Consider the following 19467-nt stretch of genomic DNA (forward strand, 5'->3'; position numbering starts at 1 on the left):
GTGGCCAAAACATGAAGGGGCATACATGTCTGGCACAAAAATACCTTTCAATGCCAGCTACAACAATGCTGTGCAAACATCTGTTCTCACTTTTAGATGACATTGTAAATAAGAAGTAGGCAGCATTATCTCCCATAAATGGAAACAAACTTGTTTGTCTTAGTGATTAGCTGAACAAGAAATAGGCCCAAGTGGACTTTTAGGTACTAAAGTTTTACATTGTTTTGTTTTTTAATGCAGTTATGTTACAAACCCTCCCCGCTTCAAATCCTACATTTGTAAGCTCCACTTTCATGAAAAAGAGATTTCACTACAATACTTGTATAAGCAGGGGCTGAACTACTGCTTGTTATCAGCCAGCTAAAAGGAGGGAGCTGCTCCGGGGGTGGGTGTGCTCACTCCAATTGTTTAGCTCTGCATGATAATTAACTGTTAACTATTGATATGTAAATACAGCTCATGCCAGGAGGGGGAAGGAATCCGTGGTTGGTTATGTAAATTCAACTCAGTCAGGGCTGATGGAGGATCAGTGTTGGAATGGAATGTGGTATATTGTAAATAATTTGGGGCTGTTGTGAGGGGTCACAAATCATGCTACCTCTAAATGCGGGAACTGTAAAACATGACACCAGTGCTTGCAGGAGAGACACCATCACTGTAAGAGGTCTCCGAGGAGCAAGCCTCCTCACTTCCAGAGTTGAGTGAACTGAGTTGGGGGGGAGGGCTAAAGGGCTTGAGTCAGCCTGCTTCATGCCTGCCAGGTGTAAGCTGTAAGATTACCCTGCCTCTTACCCCCTTTTGTTTTAAAGACAGACATGAAGCAGACTCCGCAGGGAGTCTTTTTGTTGCTAGTCCAGTGGAAGCTGACATCTTTTGCCAGTCTAGGTGATGGCTAAAGAGTTGAAATCATTAAGAGCTGAAATCACTGGTTTGGCCAGGAGCCAGACCCATTGCAGCCAGTGGAGCGGCTGGTGGGAATGACCGGTGGGTGGCCGATAGGAGCAGTGGCAGGCGACCAGTGGACCAGCCAGTGGAGTGGAACAGGACAGCCGTTGGAGCGTAGTGGAGTAGCTCGGACCCATTATAGCCAGCGGAGCAGCTGGTGAGAATGACCGGTGGGTGGCTGGTAGGAGCAGCAGTAGGCAACCAGCAGAGCAGCATGTGGGAACGGTGGGTGGCTGGTAGGAGTGGCAGGTGACCAGCAGAGCGGCTGGTGGAGTGGAACAAGATAGCTGTTGGAGCATGGCAGAGTGGCTCATGGTAAAGGCTGCAGCAGAACCTTATGGAGAGATGGCGCCGTTGGCCTCAGACCACATAAGGTGCCCCTATCAACTCCCCTGCCCCCCTTTCCACCCAGGTTGGGAGGTAGAACCCTGCAGGTGAACTTTTGAACTCTGTGTGGCACTGACCAGGGACAGAGACTTTTGGGGTGTCGGACTCTGGGAGATTTTGGGCTGCTGGACTCCAGAGACTCTTGGGGTGTTGCGAGTATTCATTAAATGTTTCTTTTCTACACTCAGACTCTGTGCTTGCGAGTGGGTAAGCATTGCCTCTCAGAGGCGCCCATGGGTGTGTGAATTTCCCAGGCTACTGGGTGGGGGCTCGAGCCGGTTTTGTGTGAGATGGACCCCTAGATATAGAACCCAGCCCTGGTTGCTGCCGGGCCTACCTGGCAGAAGGGTTACACTTTTAAGAGGTAAACTGAAAAATACTACTTCTCATGTTTATCATTTTACAATGCAAATATTTGTAATTAAAATTATAATATAAAGCAATCGCTTCATATGGTTTTGTATTCTGTATTGTAATTGATATCGATGTATCTGAAAATGTAGATAAACATACAAAATATTGAATACATATCAATTGGTATTCTATTGTTTAACAGTGTGATAAAAACAATGATTAATCGCAGTTAAGTTTTTTAATTGTAATTCTTTTTTTTAGTTAATCACGTGAGTAAACTGTTATTAATTGACAGCCCTAGGACAAATAATGTACTAATTAGATGTTGTTACAAAGATTTACACTATCATAAATCAAACCTTTCTAGAAGAAAATATTTTTCAGTCTTAGAAAGCTATTCTAGAGTGAAGTTAGTGAGAAGCCCTGGGTATATATATGAATAATATTTATCTCAATGTAGAGTAAATACATATTAAAGTAAAAAGGTATAGCTTCTGGACATGACAAGCAGTAGTATCTTCTGATGAGAGTCACTGAAATTAAAAATTATATACACATCGACTATTTATATAATTAACAGTGTACACTCTGATCAGTTAAAAGGACTTCATTTCCAAGCCTTTGGGTTGTACTACGATAGCCTGAACAACAAGAGAAATGACAAAGTTTGCTAGGGTTTCCTTTTATTTTTGTGTTTTTGTCTGTTATTAACCTAATTATTTAGAAAATATTACAGGCAGTCCCCGGGTTATGTACAAGATAGGGACTGTAGGTTTGTTCTTAAGTTGAATTTGTATGTAAGTCGGAACTGGCACATATTGTAGGGGAAACTCTAGCCAAACATTTCTCCAGAGCTCAGTTTTATTCTCCCACACCTCACTTCCCTCAGTCCTTTATTCTCAAGCTGAGGTGTCTGCTGAGAAAAGCCGCTCTGCATCTCCCTGGTCTGCTGGGGGGGCCTCTAGCTTCGCGTCTCCCTGGTCTGCTGGGGGGAAGCAGCTAGTGCGGGGTTTCCTCACCCCGTTTGTAAGTAGGGATCCGATGTAAGTCGGATCCATATAACCCGGGGACTGCCTGTACATCAAATTTCTTAAATGATGCTGGGCTAAAAAATGGATTGCAACTGAAATGTAGAATGTAATGCGCTCACCAAATCTTGTCTCTCACTTTCTTTTTCAGGTTTTCTCCTTGGGCATGTCTACAGTTGCGAGAATATCGGAGAGGGATGCAGACTAGACGTAGCCCCAGAGAAAAAAGAAAAGTGAATAGCTTTCGTCTCAAGAAGGCAGTCTTCTCTCTGTGACTACACATTGGTCAGCCTGTCATCAATCAATGCTCACTGTATAAATACCAACTCCTCAGTATTTCCACATATCTTCCATAAAACTTCTATGTTTATATCACCTTGTGTAATCAGATATGACTCCATTGATCTAGGACTGCCACCCTCACTTTTCACAGTAGAGCTGGCTGAGAATTTTCGGTTAAAATGATTTTTTTTCCTTTGACAAAAAAATGTGGTTTTCATAAAATCACAATGTTCTGTGGGAAATAGTTGCTTTTGCCTGAAATTTTTTATTTTTATGAACATTGAAAAGGAACATTTTGTTTCACATTGGTTAACCTGAATAAAAATATAGCACTTTCCCAAACAGAAGAAAACATTTAATTTCAAATCGAGTTAGATAAAAAATATGTTCTGAGATTTTGTAATACTGCTAAGTACATTGTGAGTAATTTACAAAATAGTTGTTCTTCTAGCATAGAAAATAGAAGCCTTCTGTTATACACTGATTTAATGCTTCATTTTTTGGATGATTTATAGTAAATTTGCTTTTCCTGCTCCTCATTTGCTTGAGGGTAAGTTGCTTTCTGGCCACTGTTAATTCTAATGTATATGGACCCACACAAGAAAAATACAGTACTTTCAATAATGCTTGAAGCAGAGGGTTTACTAATTATCAGTAGAAATAATTCCAAATAAGAGTCTATTACTTTACATATTAAAGATATAACCACATTATCATAGCCTTCCACAGAGTGCAGAGTTTCCTCATTATATTTTTAGTTTTGACACTTTTCACAGAATATTTAAGGCACCCAATGTCTGTTTTAGGGTATCCAAATGCCATGGTCAGATTATTCTCTTGTGCTGAGAAAGCAAGGTCACAATACCTCCAACTTTTCCTCCAAGCTTCCAGATGCGGCCTGCCTTTTCACAGTCTCAACCTCATGTAGTCATTTGCGCTATACAAGGTGGGTATAGTTGAATCTGGGCAAGTGTAAATAACCCAACAAGATGCAAAACAGTGGAGAATCAGGGCGGATGGACAAGTCTTCACTTGTGCCCAAATCTGCTACATCAGCTAAAGTGGGGAGCTGTTTGTGTTTCTCCCAACCTCGTTTCTGTTCCCAGAAGTCTCAAGGCTCCAGAAACCTACATCCTACAGTTCCTCAGGAGCTGTCCGTCAAACAGGGATTAAAACAATGCAAGCAACACTTCATGTGCATAGAACTCAATCTCCCTCCACACAAGATTTTTATGATGGGAACTGCAAAGGGAGTGGTGCAGGAGCTAGTTATGCTTTCCCTATGTTATCTAGAGATTCACACACAATGGGGGATTTTCTAATATGGCTGTTCCATTGATTTTGCAGCAAAAAGAATATGTCTATATAGCAATATAAGCCTAGGTTTAGTGAGATTCAAGTCATCTGACCAATATGGGTCAGGGAATGTTGGACTATAACATCTACACTGAGGGTATGTCTAGACTACATGGCTCTGTCATCAGAGTCATGTAGATTAATTTACTAGACATACCCAAATGAAGCGGCGATTTAAATAATCACTGTTTCATTTAAATTAAAATGGATGCCGCGCTGAGCTGATCAGCTGTTTGTCGGCTCAGCACACTAGTCTGGACGCTCTGTGGTTGACATCAAAGGCATTTGTCGACCGCCCCATTATGCCTCGTGGGATGAGGTTTACCGGGGCGGTCGACAAATGCCTTTGATGTCGACTGCGGAATGTCCAGACTAGTGCACTGAGCCGACAAACAGCTGATTGGCTCAGCGCAGCAGCCATTTTAATTTAAATGAAGTGGCAATTATTTAAATTGCCGCTTCATTTGGGTATGTCTAGTAAACTAATCTACATGGCTCTGGCGACAGAGCCATGTAGTCTAGACATAACCTAAAAGTTTTCTGCCCATGCCTGAAGCTAGGAATCAGGCATCCATGCTGCAGTGCACAGATATGAGTCAAAGTAACTGTATCCGAAAGTGCCTATCAGCTCTGTGTTCTTGGTGAGTCAGGGCACAATAACTATGGAAGACCCCCTCCCAAGGGTCTCTGCTTGAACCAAAGCCAAAACATAGAAAAGGCAGAGGAAGACACACCTAAATCCCTCCAGACAAGGGTAATAGGATTAAGGAAACACCCCCAGCCTCATCGGCATTAAAGATAGAACAGAAAGACCTCTTCACTTACATGCAGAATGGAGAACAGCTCTTCCAAAGCAAGAACCGCACTGAACTATGGGACATGGAAAGCGCTGCCTGGTGGGAAATTTCTGCTCCAGATGCTAATGAACCCACACCTAGATGAGTAATTATCTGACCAGTTTTAGTAATAAATCCTCTATGGATATCCAAAATACTGAAGCTGCCTAATTGCATTATGAGCTCCCTCAAACACGCACCAGCCATAGCCAGGAATTATCAGTTTCCATTGCCTAGCTTAAACTAAACAACTTTAGAATACTCCCTTGAACCATCTGTTTACCCATAAGCAAATTCAGCATTCCCTCTTGAACCATGAGCAAATGCCCCACCCATGCTCAAGTAAAGTATTCTGATGCCTAGATCTAAAGTCTGCATCAGTTCCATTAGGACTTCATCTTTTCCTCACTGATCATACTGGGGCACTGCTCTGCCTGTCTCCAACACACTTGCTCCCAAGCTACCATCACCATCTGGGAACTCTGATCAGTTCAAGCTTCACGGAGTGGTGAGATCTATCTTTCACCCCCATCATCTCAGGTATAGCCTACTGATCCCACATTATATAATCAGCCTAACATTTGTAATCAGATTTAAATTACATTTAATATTGTAACTGTTGTATTTGTGGTTACTACTTACAAATAAATAAATTACATTGTTAAGCTGTCTGTTTCTCTCTCTTTCTCTCTCTTCAACCCTCCCCTTTGTGGGTGTTGTCTTGGCTTCCCCATTCACTCTGCAACAACAATCCTTGTATCTAAGCTAAAGATCTCTTTTGTATCTCTTTTGTATCCTGTGGAGTTTGCTCATCAAGTAGGTTACTAGCAGAATAGCTATGATGTGAAAATGGGGATAGGGAGGTGCAACCACTGGGTGCGTATGAGGATGGCACCTTAAAGTGCTGTTAACCCAGCCCACTGAGTCCAAGGGCACATGAGGGTCACAATTTAGCATTGCTGTGCAACCCAACCTACCGAGTCCAGAGATACATAAGGGATCAGCTTGTGAGTGCTCATTAACTAGTCCTCTCAGATGTGCTGTTATTGGATGTGAGTGTCTGTGTGTTCATCTGATTCTAGGGAGGGAAGAACCCAGTCGTAGGGACATAGTTCCTGCAGGAGAGCTCCACTGGGAGGGAACTGGCAGAAGGGAGAAGTAAAGCTTTGTATGAGAACACAAGTAACACAAGCAGCATGCTGATAGAATTATTAACACCCCTCTCTCACAAGAGTAACCCTAATAAATGAGCATTCCACAGAGTAACAGGCAAATCTAGTAACACTAGCACCACCCAGACCTTTTAGTGTTAACAATCTAGCCCTACAAGTGCATTGTGCTGGGGGAACCTCTACTGCCCGCCCTGTTTCCTGTATATGATAGTGCTATGGAAATTGTGCTCTAGGAAGACTCCCTCATCCATAGATCCTTTATTGCTGCCTCTGCCTCACCTCATGAGGCTGTGGGGAAGTTTTGGGGCTGGTTTCCGCTAACTGCCCTCAGACTGAATGTTGCCTAGTTCCTCCTCTTCCTCCCCCCCCCCACGTGGAGCCCTAGTGAGCACTGGGGGAACCCAGGAGAAAGGAACACAGCAGAGTGGGACCAGGCAACTGCCCTGCAAGGAGGGAGAGTGTCTGGGATATTGGAGTCATCCTCCCTTAGCTGAGCTGAGCCGAGCCAGGGACTTTACTGTTGATCCTCCCTGCAGGGCAGCCACTTAGACCTACTCTGGTCTGAGTGTTCCAAGGCACCAAGGCAGCATGCACCTAAATTGGGCTGTGCTCTTCTGACATGGAAGCAGCTCTTCTTGCAAAAAGCTTCCTCTGAATGTGTAGCCGGCCAGAGTAAGTTTAAGGTCCGACACTGAGTTCTCAAAGTACAAAACACAGCACACAGGTATCTGTCAAACACAAACAGTTTATTTCCTGACAGCTAACAGCTGTGCCCCATAAATGGAAGAGCATTATAACAAAGAAGCGGCATATCTTACGTCCCTTCCTGCAAGCCTGGGACCCCGGGCAGGCTGCGGACGAAGTGGGAGGTTGTCTCAGCTTGCGAGGCGCTGGTACTCAAAGCTCATCTGTGAAGTCTAATTTGCTAGGCTCTGAGGCAGCCTTAAATACAGTTTTCCCTGCCTTGTTTTGTAGTTTGGAAATTTCCAGGAATTACTCATTACGTGCAGGGCTTAGGGTTTAGCTGTTAGTTATCGATCTGGTTCTGTTGTGGATCTACTTGTTCTTTGGCCCTGTTTACGTGATCAGTATTTTAGGGTAAACAGCATTGTTTATGCGTTCTTGCCCTTTACCCTTATCTTATATTTGTTCTTGCTACCCTGGCAACAATGCTTATCTTAAGTGGCTTATGTTCCCAAAGGGGGGAAAGAATGCAAGCCTCACCACCCCTAAACTAACATGTACAAAGTTCTTCTGCAATTGACCACTACATTATGGTCTCCATTGAAAATCCGGCAGGCTCTCTGATAGCGTGCTTGCAGACCAGAGTTCAGCAGCTGATATATTAACTCTGACCAGAGCTGTTGACATGGCAAAGGGTGTGTGCTTCCATTTGCAATAGACTGCACCAAAGACTGCTGGCACAGAGAGAACTACGAAGGTTGCCCAAAGGAATTCTGGAATATATCTGGAAGACTTTTAGAACCCAAGCCAATCTGCGGCCACTTACTCACAGGAAAACAATAGGTATCAGACTCTAGATTCTACTGTGACATTTGATATTGCATATTCACCAAAGTAATAAGATGATAATATCAATATTCTATTATTATGTTGCATCTTGATTAAGTAGCATTTGTATAAGATGGGTCATATGACGTGTTTATGGAAAAATTATGATTTTCTGAATATGATTATCCTATTTGTATGCATGCATTATTTTTATATTTGAAGTTATGAATATTAGCTATTAAAGTGTATTTCAGATGTGTTTGCTCTGCGTAACACTCACAGCTAGGCTTTCAGATACAACAATAAAGAAGAAAAACAATGCTATTAGTGAATCCACTAAAAAACGGACAAAGAAAAGGCTGTGGACACCTCAGAAAGCCTATGGGCAGTGGGACTATGACTCAGCAAGGCATACAAGGGCATGTGACCAAGCTACATGATACTGAATTCCTATTTTGGTACTTGTATTTTTCCATAAACTGGGCTGGAAACTTGGCTTGGAAAAAAGGAGGGTTTCCTGCCATGTGGACGAAAAAAAACTATAAAAGGGAGAAGAGACATTACCAAGGAACATCATTACCTCTACAATTTAATGCTTAGCAACACTGACGAATCAAAGACTGAAACAGAGGAAGTGTTGGTCCCAGGTTGGTAGTGAGGATCCCTGCCTATGTATAAAACATCTAAAAACTGCTTGTACTAACCAACAGGGTGAGACACTCTTTGATTTAAATCTTTTTAGTATAATTTTTAGGTAGTCTACTTTTATCTTTTTTTCTAACACTTAAAATCTATTTTTCTGTAAATAATAAAACTGCTTTATCTTAACCAGTGTATTTGTGAGTGATGTGGTGAGGAATCCTCGCTCCAAAAACAAAATCTGGTATATATCTTCCCACATCAATGGGGGGTTGGAATAATTAATGGGCTTGCACTATATAGATCCTGCTGCATTGCAAGATGATATCATTTTAGGTTTATACTCCCATAGGGGTGAAAGGTTGGAAAGCTTGTAAATGGACTGGTGCCTCCATTTTTGGTCCATGAGTAGTTTAGGTAAAGCACTCAGGTAACTCAGTTGGTTTGTGGCACCAGCAGTTGTCATTTTAGGTGAGAAGAATCCCCTGGGGGGCTAGTTGTATGTTGCCAGCAGAGCAGTGCAAGAGGTCAACCCATGTCAATGGTTTAGGTGTACAATGGTTCCAACAGCTTCCAGGCTTCACTCCAGAGGTACATACTTTCACACCCAGCTTAACACAAGGTTGTACCCTTGAGCCTGCAGGGATCCGGGGTCCCTACCCTCAACCCTAAATTAACACAGCTGGTGTGAGAACACAAGTGGGGCCTGGGCTTAGGCCTAGGCTTACATTTCTGTGTAGACATAACCAAAAAAGCCAGAGCAAAATTCAGAATTAAGCCGTAGGTTTGTAACGGTTTCCATGGACTTGCTTCATCTTACCTTCTGCACTCACATCCAGCACTCAGTTCATTCTTGAACTCCTCTGTGATCCTCTCTACATTAGGAATTCCTTCAAAAAATTCCCACCATTGTCAATATTGGTTGAGCTCTACGGATGAAAGCTCTGGTATAGAAAGTCTATCAGCTGTCAATGGCAGTCCAATCAATTTGGGACTTAGTTGGCACATGGATGTCATTTACTGTATCTAAGCTATCCTTATGCATGATCAGCTTTTAAGACAGAAATATTTCTAAGCCTTCCCCATTTTAGCCTAATTTTCAACTTATAAATGAAACAACTTTAGTTGAGGTTGGTCCTGCTGTGGGCAGGGGGCTGAACTCTATGACCTCCTGAGGTCTCTTCCAGCCCTATGATTCTATGAACTCAACGCTATCAATGAATGATGAAGGCATAATTATTATATTTACAGGTGTCAGATGGTAAAGTAATGAAACTAATAACGTAACAAAAAAACAGGTTGAACCTCTCTATCCTGGCACTCTCTGATCCAGCAACACCCGTGATCCAGCATGATTTTAGTTAGCTGGATGTCCACTTATAATGGGTGTGACCAAGTTGCCTGCTGTCCCATAAAGTTTGATTGCAGCCACCAGTCCTGGCTCTCAGTGTTCTGAGTTGTTATTTAGCTCTAATTTACCCCTAAATGTCTTCTACAAACCCAGTAAGCAATGGAAGTGTTGTTAATACTGCGAGACAATATTGTCTTCCTATGCTCCGGCAAATCACTGGTTTGACACTGGTCAGGTCCCAAGGATGCCAGACTTATGAGGTTTGACCTGTAGTGATTTTACTTTCTAATAAGCATTAAGCTTGGTGCTAATAATTTTTTTTTAAAGTGCAAATAATTGGGCTCCCAAATCAATATTTTAGGATCCTTGGTAAGGGATATGATTTTCAGAAGTTCATAGTATTTCTCCTTCAAATCAGTTTTAGACATCCATTTTTTAAAACCCATTCAGAAACTCTTGCTAATGGCCACAGCAGGAGACTCACTGAACGAGATGAGCTCATCAACCACTTAAGCAAATGGCCATGCCTATGGCATCAAGATTTTAAAAGTAAGATAGAATGACTCCCTCTTTGTTAGTAGGACAGTTCTCTCCAAGGGATCTCTAGCTGTAGATTGTTTCTGTTCTGAAACTTTGAATGGTACCTCTGGCATTGGGGATTTAGAGCATTTGAAAGAAGTCTTAAATTGGATTATTTTGGTATTGTTCTAATGCAAACCATAAGGCTTTGCACTAGATTAACTACATCAATTTCAAATACAACCTAGTTTAGCTGATGTGCTATCATAATTTAGATAATCTCATGGATACATTCATAGTAGTGTAGGGAAGGCAGATATTTATTCAAATTTACAACTGTGCCTATAGATCATTTAGAACCCATTGGGTTTGATCCAACTACTAATGAAATCAATAGGAGTTTTCCCAATTATATCAGTGCAAAATAGATCAGGTTTATATCCCTTATAAAATATACATAAAATAGATTAACAAAGTTTGCTGAACAGGGAGCCCATGCATGATCAACACCTCTCCATCTAGATGTGTTTCACCACATGCATCATGTGTCAGTATTGTGTGTCCAAAAACCTCTTTTGACCAAAGTCTCTACCATCCACCTATTAGCCCATCTTAGGTCTGCCTCTCTTCAGAGAAAGTCAGGGGAAACAGGCAGATTTTTGCAACATGTTCAGATCCGGGCTCTAAGAAAACCAAAAGGTTATGGCAGCAGTGAATTTCAAAGCCAAGGACCCCTCACCAAGATAATCTTGTTGCCAGCTGCCTCCTTGTATAATCTTCTGGGAGCTGTCAACTTGAGTGTCCTGGTCTGATAACCTCAACTGTCATAGGAGCCCATGTGAAGAGAAGCATTCTCTAAAATGACTGAGATCCAAACCACTCAGGGATTTTATTATAATATTTTTACATTACAAAGCACCTAGAGACTCCAGTCAGCTCTACAAACACACTTGGGTGAAAAGTTAACAACATCTTAACTTAGTCAAGAAATCAATTAGTAGAGTTGCTGATCAGATCAGAAATGTAATGTACTCTGTGTGACAAGTGAGACACTGCATTGTGCACTGTGATATTGTAATAAAAAAGAGTAGGAAAGAATAATCTGGAACTACATCCACTCATTTCTCTCTCCCCCTAAGGAATAAGCTGCTTCCTGAAGCCCAATCTTCTTTTGACCACTCAGAAGCTTAAAACACTGTTCCCATCACAGGCACATGACAGTAGCATTTCATAGGTTATGCCCACACTTAAAACTTTTCAACCACACACAATGCTGCAGTCGCATCACTGTAGCTCTGCATGTAGGCATCACAGCTATGGGAGCAATTCTCCTGTCACTGTAGGTAATCAATCTCTCCAGAATACAGGAGCTAACTAATTTGAAGAATTCGTCTATCAACCTAGTGCTGTTTACACCAGGGCAAAGTCAGTTTAACTACATCTTTCATCACTGTGGTTTTTTCTCACCCTTGAAAGACATCACCATGCCAATGTAATTTGACATTGCAGACTAGCTTACAGCCTGGCATAAATTTGTAACAGTACCATCTCTAGAAGAATTCCTATTAAGTGAGTGAAGAGGTGATAGAAGGATGTAAAAAATAAGAATTAAGGAGTCAAACTTCCATTAGTCGATGAGACACAGTTTTATTTGTTAGAATTTGTGATTCAAAATTAATCAGAAACAGAAAATAGCAAACAATTTTTAATGTATGAGTCCTTCAGAAAAGGACAGTATATTTAACTGTATCTTGCTAATGTTAACACTGAAAGACAGAGTTCTTCTAATATGAGTTATAGATATACTGTAATTTATATATACACAACATAAAATCCATTTTTTCTCTCAAAAAAGAGATAGTGTCTTAAGAGTTGTGACTTTTCTCTAGCCTGGGTAGTTAATTATTGACTGTATTTATTCATGGAAAGTCTTATGCATTCTATAGTATACTTATATGAAATATGTTATGAAAAAGTAATTTTTAAGTTTTGTTGGGAGAGCCAAAGAAGGCATTTGTGGTTGAATGATTAAGATATTTAGAAATCAATATAAAATAGGTATATACCAACAGCATAAAAGATGTTCAGAAACATGTATGAAAGCAAGGGTCATTCTATACTGTGTATTCTTCACTGTGGAGTGGCTAAATCAATCTAAATCATGGGCTTGTGTGGTTGGATTGCTCCTTCTTTAGCTTGAAATTATTTGAGAGCAGACATTCTTTAGGGTTCCTCTTTTCTGTACATTGTTATGTAAGCAAAAACAGGAAAGGATGAATGGTAATAAAAAAAAGCAGTGTTCTATGATCTCCTCACCCTGGGCTTGTCCTCAGCTGTCTCTCTCCTTTGAAAATCATTCCCTGCTCTGCTGCTGATGCCCTTGAAACTCTGAACCACAACAAAAAGAAGGCAATGTCTAAACCTCCTCAAGAGCTACTGTCCTTGTCTGCTCTGTGCTTCCTTTCACACCAAATAAAAAGCACAAAGCAAACCAAAAATGGGAAGCTACAGTTATGTGCTCCTTCTCAGCACCAGAACTTTGCTGTTTATATATATAGCTTCTTATAAAAAAAAGCTAAGAAACAAAAGCACAATAAAATAGTAAAAGATTGAAAAGCTGTCACAAATCAGTGTTTTCCTTTTCAAAATAGCTGCTGTCCATTGCTTTCTATTTATGTCTGCCTTGTGCATGGTTCGCATGTTTCAGTGCCCTGCTGGCTCACAGAGAACAGAGCAGCAGGCAGACCAGAGGGACAGTATACCTTACATACAAGCATAATCCAAACAAAGCTGGTAGGTCTAATTTTAGGCCTTCTGCAACTGACTGTCTCTTTAAAAGAAATCTTTTTAAAAGTTTCTGAATATATAAAACATTTGTGACATTTTAGTGAGTGGATTTTTACCATCTGTGAACAAATAATGCATATATTTACAAAATATTTTAAGTAAAATAAAATATGCACATCGCATAAATGCAACATTTGGAATAATGGACATATAATCTGCATATCTGCAAAGGATTTACATCTATTTGTAACCTCAGAAACAGTTAGGCTTTTTATGATCTCTAATGATGCTTTTTAAGATAATTGGTAGAAAATTGTAGGCACTTTTCAAGGAAATGCTAATATAGAAAAATATTGCAGCCTATTGCAAAAAACATACTAACTTTGAACAAATTACAACTTGCCTCCTTGTTTGTGTGTGACCAATTTTCCATAATATTTGTGTTAGAGAAATCAGTTAAGTGGAAACACTGGCTATGTTGTTTAATTTTATTGCATTTCTATGTGATTTTGGTAACCAGATTGTGTTTAGTTTTGCAATCCACACTCAGAAAAAGCTCTCATTGAAATCAGTGGGGATTATGCCTTATTAAGGATTGCAGGATGAGCTACACTGCTTGCTAAATGACTCTCAGAAGCAGAATTTACTGTCCTTTAAAATATCACACTTCTCTTTTTTTGTCATTATACATATGAATTGCTAATGAAGATGGAGCACAGTGTAGCCAGTGGTGACATACACTACTTACCACTACTCTTGCTTACGGAACATCATAGCCAAGATAAATATTGCAATAAATCTGTGGCTTTCTAGAATCATTATGGTGTACACCACAACCTTCTATTTCACAGCATCAGCAGGAATAAAACTCCTACAGTTGAAGAGAAATAATTGTTTTTAACTGCTATTAACATGGGGAGGTTTAAATGATATAATACTAGAAGACTTACCCGGCATTGCCCAGATCCTTCAGGTGGTGGTATGTAGGGGAGGTTCAGGAGTCAGGATAGGGCTTTGGGGCTCAGAGCAGGAGGTCAGAAATGTGGGGGATGCAGGAGGGCCTACACAAGGGCTTTCAGCCTCTGAGCTAGCCCCTTCCTGGTGGCCCAGCTCACGCCACTTCCCACAGAGACCCGTGGCTGCAAATGGTGAAACAGAGCCAATGGGAACCATGAGACTCCATGGCAAACAAACACACCAGCACTGCCAGTTAGCAGTGGTTTCACCAGCTACTTTGAGAAACATTGCTCTAGCTAGAGATAGCTCATCCTCAGCAATTTAACTATACTAGCCAATCCCCATCAGAACTTACTACCAATAGAATCTTTGTATGCAAATTAGCTAAAGAGAAAGTTTTTGACTGAGTTACCTCTACTGTTACAATAGCTTTATCTAACAGTTAGCTGAACTGCTAGCTTGACCCTGATTGTACACTATATACTCATAGTGAATAGGTACTTTCTAATAACAAGCTTCATTACAGTCACATTTCTTCAGATATAACCTGTGCAGAAATTTTCAGCTTATTTTAACAATATGGAAAGTCTGAATATTCTGCATTACTCCACTAATACATGTGAGGACAAAGAAAAGATGGATAAATCAATTTTCTTTAAGGAAATGTTTAATTTTAACTCAAACTAGTTATTGGATTTGCTTGTAAATTCTTAGAAAATACATTCTGTAAACAAAGAATAAGTGCTATAAATTTTATGATAAGCTATATTTTCCATAAAAACAAAAAAGACTGAATCCTTGCTTTAAGTACACAAATGAAATTCAACATTAACTTTAGAATCACATCCAGCATGTTCATAATAAAAGTCAAGAATACATTCAACAGGCAATGTATTTCTTTAGCACAGATCCGCTGCTAGTTAATAAATAGTTATTGGTTTAACGCAAAGTACTGCCTCTATTTCACTGTAAATAATGCAACCCAACTTGACCATGACACTTTTCTGTATGGTCTTTTCAATGGTGGTTCAATAATCCTCCACCCTAATGTACCATTTCTCCAGTTATGCCACAGACAACTATGTGTGTGCCGTCTTACCCTCCATGTTTTCATTTTAGGCACAAAAGCTCTGTACAGAGTTTGAATGAAGTACACTCAGGTTTGAGAGGAATAGATAAGTGCCCAGATGAGCTTTTTTAATTCCTTTATTGAGATGTAAACTGTCCAGGGGCAGACAACACTCAACCAATTTACTTTTCTTCTCCAAGGGCTCTTGATTTGCAGGCAGGGGAACAGATTTTTTTATGCAGTTCCAAAGAGTCAAACTGTTCTCTACCCTGTTAGCATGAAAATGTTATGTGTGTATCTGTTTTCCCAATAGGAAGATTTTACACAGATAAGAGACTATACTTGGATCTTGAGAACAACATACTATTCCTCCTCCTGCTGTTCCAATTTCTGCAATTTTGTCTTTGTCACTGTGGTCTTCTGTCTCATGGAGCACAACATTGAACTCAGCAGTCAACTTAGTCACTAGAGAACAGTGTGTGCCAATTTTAAATCAAGCAGTTCTGTGTCTGACCCAGCTCCTTCCCCTTCTTGACAGACTTTCTTGGGCAAAGGTCTTATTGAATTATGGCAGCAGCTGGCCAGGAATGAGAAGCAAGTTTCTTTAATGATGAAGCTAAGACTGTCGCCCAAAACCTTCTAAGGATTTCCCTGTGTGGGTTTCAAACTTAAGAACTGTGGTAATACTAGCAATAGACACAAAGCCACAGGGACATCAGCTGAAGTAAAGGGGCCTCTGACAGAACACAAAGGTGAAGCTCTTCCACAACAGGGATTCTTTCATTAGTGGCACATCATTTTCAGCAAATGAAAGTGTTCCGGAACACATTCTTTCAGACCTTATTGTGTTCAGAAAGCAGAGTATTAATCATTGTTATTTCTTACATAGTACTGTACAAGAAGCACAGTACTCTCTTCCACATCTCTCTCCCCTCCCCCTCCCACAAACACACACATTTATTGTAACATGTTGGCTGGCTATCAGCATGTTTACTGCAGTAAGATCCTATTTGGGGCTTTGTGGAAGAAGTGAGATCTGAGAGCAGACATCTTCTGTGATGAGACAGAGGGAGATGCTGGTATGTGGGCAACACTAAAGGAGGCAGGGAGATGTGAGCTACAGAAGAGGTAACAGGATATCTACAATAGTAGGTTTGGCTGGAACACAAGAAATCTGCTGCACAAAATATGCTCAGGTTTTTGTCATTTGTTTTCATTCCGCTGCAGAGTGAAACTGAGATATTTTTAATTTTTTTCATTGAAATACAGAGACTCACCTCAGGATAGCTGATGGTGCAGTTGTTAGGGCACTCACCTGGGAAATGGGTTTTAGTCCCTGCTGTCAGTCAGAAAAATTAGATGAAAACATTTGAAAGATACCAAAATGTTCCATTTAAACAATATTTGAATTCTGTCTCCTGAGTTTTCTTGTCAAAATGCCTTTTTGTTTCCAGGGTTTTTTTTTTAGTTTTCAATTTTTCCAAAACTAAAAATTGGAAAGATATTTAAATTTTTATTGAAACAGAACATTCTAATCAACACAAAACTTGTTTTCAAAAACTTTGTTTCTCAGAAAACTTCAATTTTGCTGGGTATTTGATTTTGTTCAGAATGAAAATAAAATTCAGAATATCACGATTTTCTGGAATGGAGGTTTCAGTCCTTTTTACCATAGGGAACACATTTTATAAAGCATATTGTACCTGCAGGAATGTGCTGTCTTGCCTATTGTCAGCGTTGTGTAATAATTTCCTTTAAATGCCTAAAACAGGACCAGTAAGGCACCATTTTGACCATAAGGCCTTGTCTTTCTGTTATGCTAAAAATTTGTTCCACAGCTGAGACAGGAATATTTGTCACATAATTTCAGCCAAGACACACCCATTCAGGATCATAATGGAAACTTACTACAGTCTGTAGGATTAAACTACGTAATAGAAGCTCAGCTAAATTGTACCATATTTTCCGGCGTATAAGGCTACTGGGCGTATAAGACGACCCCCTAATTTTTTAGTTAAAAGATAGGGTTTCGTCTTATACCCCAGCGCCCCTCCACCTCTCTGGCTTTGCTCCCGGTGTCCCTGGTCTGCTGGAGACAGTCCCCAGCAGACCAGAGGCACCGGGAGCAAAGCCGCAGCAGCGGCCAGGTCCTGCGCCTCTGAGGCTTTGCCAGAGCAAAGCCTCAGAAGCGCGGCACCCCGCCGCCGCTTCGGCTTTGCTCCCGGTGCCTCTGGTCTGTTGGGGACCGTCTCCAGCAGACCAGGGACACCGGGAGCAAAGCCTCTGAGGATCCCCCGGCAGCGGGACAGCCCCGGCGCACCTGGGCTGCCCCGCCGCCGGAGCCCCTCCGCGGCTTTGCAAAGCCACGGAGGGGCTCCGGCGGCGGGGCAGCCCAGGCGCGCCGGGGCTGTCCCGCCGCCGGCTTCCCCCGAGGCTTTGCAAAGCCGCATACCCGGCGTATAAGACGACCCCCGATTTTTGGGGGATGTTTTTTAACATCAAAAGTCGTCTTATACGCCGGAAAATACGGTACTTCTATGTCAGCGGTTCCCAACCTTTTCCAGATGGGGACCCATTTTGACAATTCAGGAAGACTTGGTGACCCAAGGCAATTAAAAAATTGGGGTGGAGGAGAGAGGGTAGTGCCGTAACTAGCTAATTTTGTGCCTGAAGCAAGAGTATAAAATTGTGCCCCTTCCTGTTTATATGTTCATAGTAGTTATTTCATAGAAAAACTGAAAATATATTAATAATGAAATAATAACACTACATTTATTTGAGTTGTGGTGGGGGAAAGACACTAATTCCCAAACCATTCCCCTCCCCCCTCCTACCTGGCTTAAACCCCACACTCAGAGGCTGTAGGAGTCATGCTCAGGGGCTGGAGGGGCTGTGAGTCACATACTCAGGGGCTGGGAATCAGGGCCTGAGGGGCACATTCTGGGCCTAGAAGTCTCACAGGTCTTACAAAAATATTAGAAACATAATATACAATATTCAAAAAAACAAATAAAAGTCAGTATTTTACCAAACAGTTTCACCTGAACGGATAGTTGAGCTTCAATTTCCTTTGCTAACTGTTGTATGCTTGGAATTGTTGTGGCACCCCTCCAGCACGGTTCCAGCCTCTCCCCCCCAAGCTCCTGAACACAGTCCCAGCCCCCACCCCAGCCCCCATGGCTGCAAGCCAGCCAGGACTCTGCCCTGGCTGACCAATGCCAGCCGCAGGAACCCTGGCCGGGGCAGCTGGAAACCTCTCAACTGGACGCCCAGACACCTGGCCCCTCAGTGGGTGCTGCTTCTTCTCTGTGTTCCCTAGCATTCTAACTTCTTTCCCCCCATGTCCAGGGATATTTCCTTACCCAGGTGCTCACCAACCAGTAGCTTTGGATCCACTGGTAGATCTTGGAGCCTCTGACAGGTGATCCCGACGGCTTTGGCTAAGAGGCTATCAAGTGCAGGTACTTCAGCTGCCCCTCCCCCCACTGCTGCACACCTTCTACCCTTTGCCTGGAAGGAGTTTGCTGGCTGCTTTTGAGAGTGGTACAGGGCCAGGGCAGAAGTGAGCCTGCCTTAGCCCCACTGCACCAGTACCCAGGAGCCACCTGTGGTAAACAGTGTCCAGCTTGTGGAGGCAGGAAAAGGGAATAAGGGAATTTGTGTGCAGCCATCTTGGTCTTGTTAACAAGAGAGCAAGAGTCAGGCTAAGTCTGTGGCCTGACAACGTGAGATCTGTAATTAGACGCTGCCTTCACCTCTCGCCTCCATACGGAGATAAGGATAGAATGCTGACTCTGGCAGAGACCTTGAGATAAGGAGCATCTGGGTGGAACTAAATAACTGTTAGCCATTGGTGTTTGTAATGGGAAGGAGACTAATTGTTATTATATTTAATAGACAGTATATAAACTGCTTCATAATTGCTTGTATTTGAAGATCTGCCTCGGAAGGGGGGGCTCCCCCCCGTCCGAACCAGTTTTTCCTTTGCTGCAGCTCGTAATAAAACTGCCTCTGGCTACTTGTTGCTTAAACAGAACACAGAGTGAAGGCTTGTTTTCTTCCACAAGCTGGAGCCAACTCCGAACCCCTGCCTCAGTCATGTACCCCCTCCTACAACCCAAATCTCTGCCCTAGCCCTGAGCCCCCCCAGACCCAAACTCCATTACATAGCCTGCACCTGAACCCCCTCCTGCACCCCAGCTCCCTACCCCAGGCTCCCTACCTCACACTCCATATCCCTTAGCCCAAGACCAGAGAGTGTGCCCCAACCCTC

This window comes from Pelodiscus sinensis, chromosome 1, assembly GCF_052426305.1.
Source record: "Pelodiscus sinensis isolate ZL-2025 chromosome 1, ASM5242630v1, whole genome shotgun sequence".
NCBI lineage: Eukaryota > Metazoa > Chordata > Testudines > Trionychidae > Pelodiscus > Pelodiscus sinensis.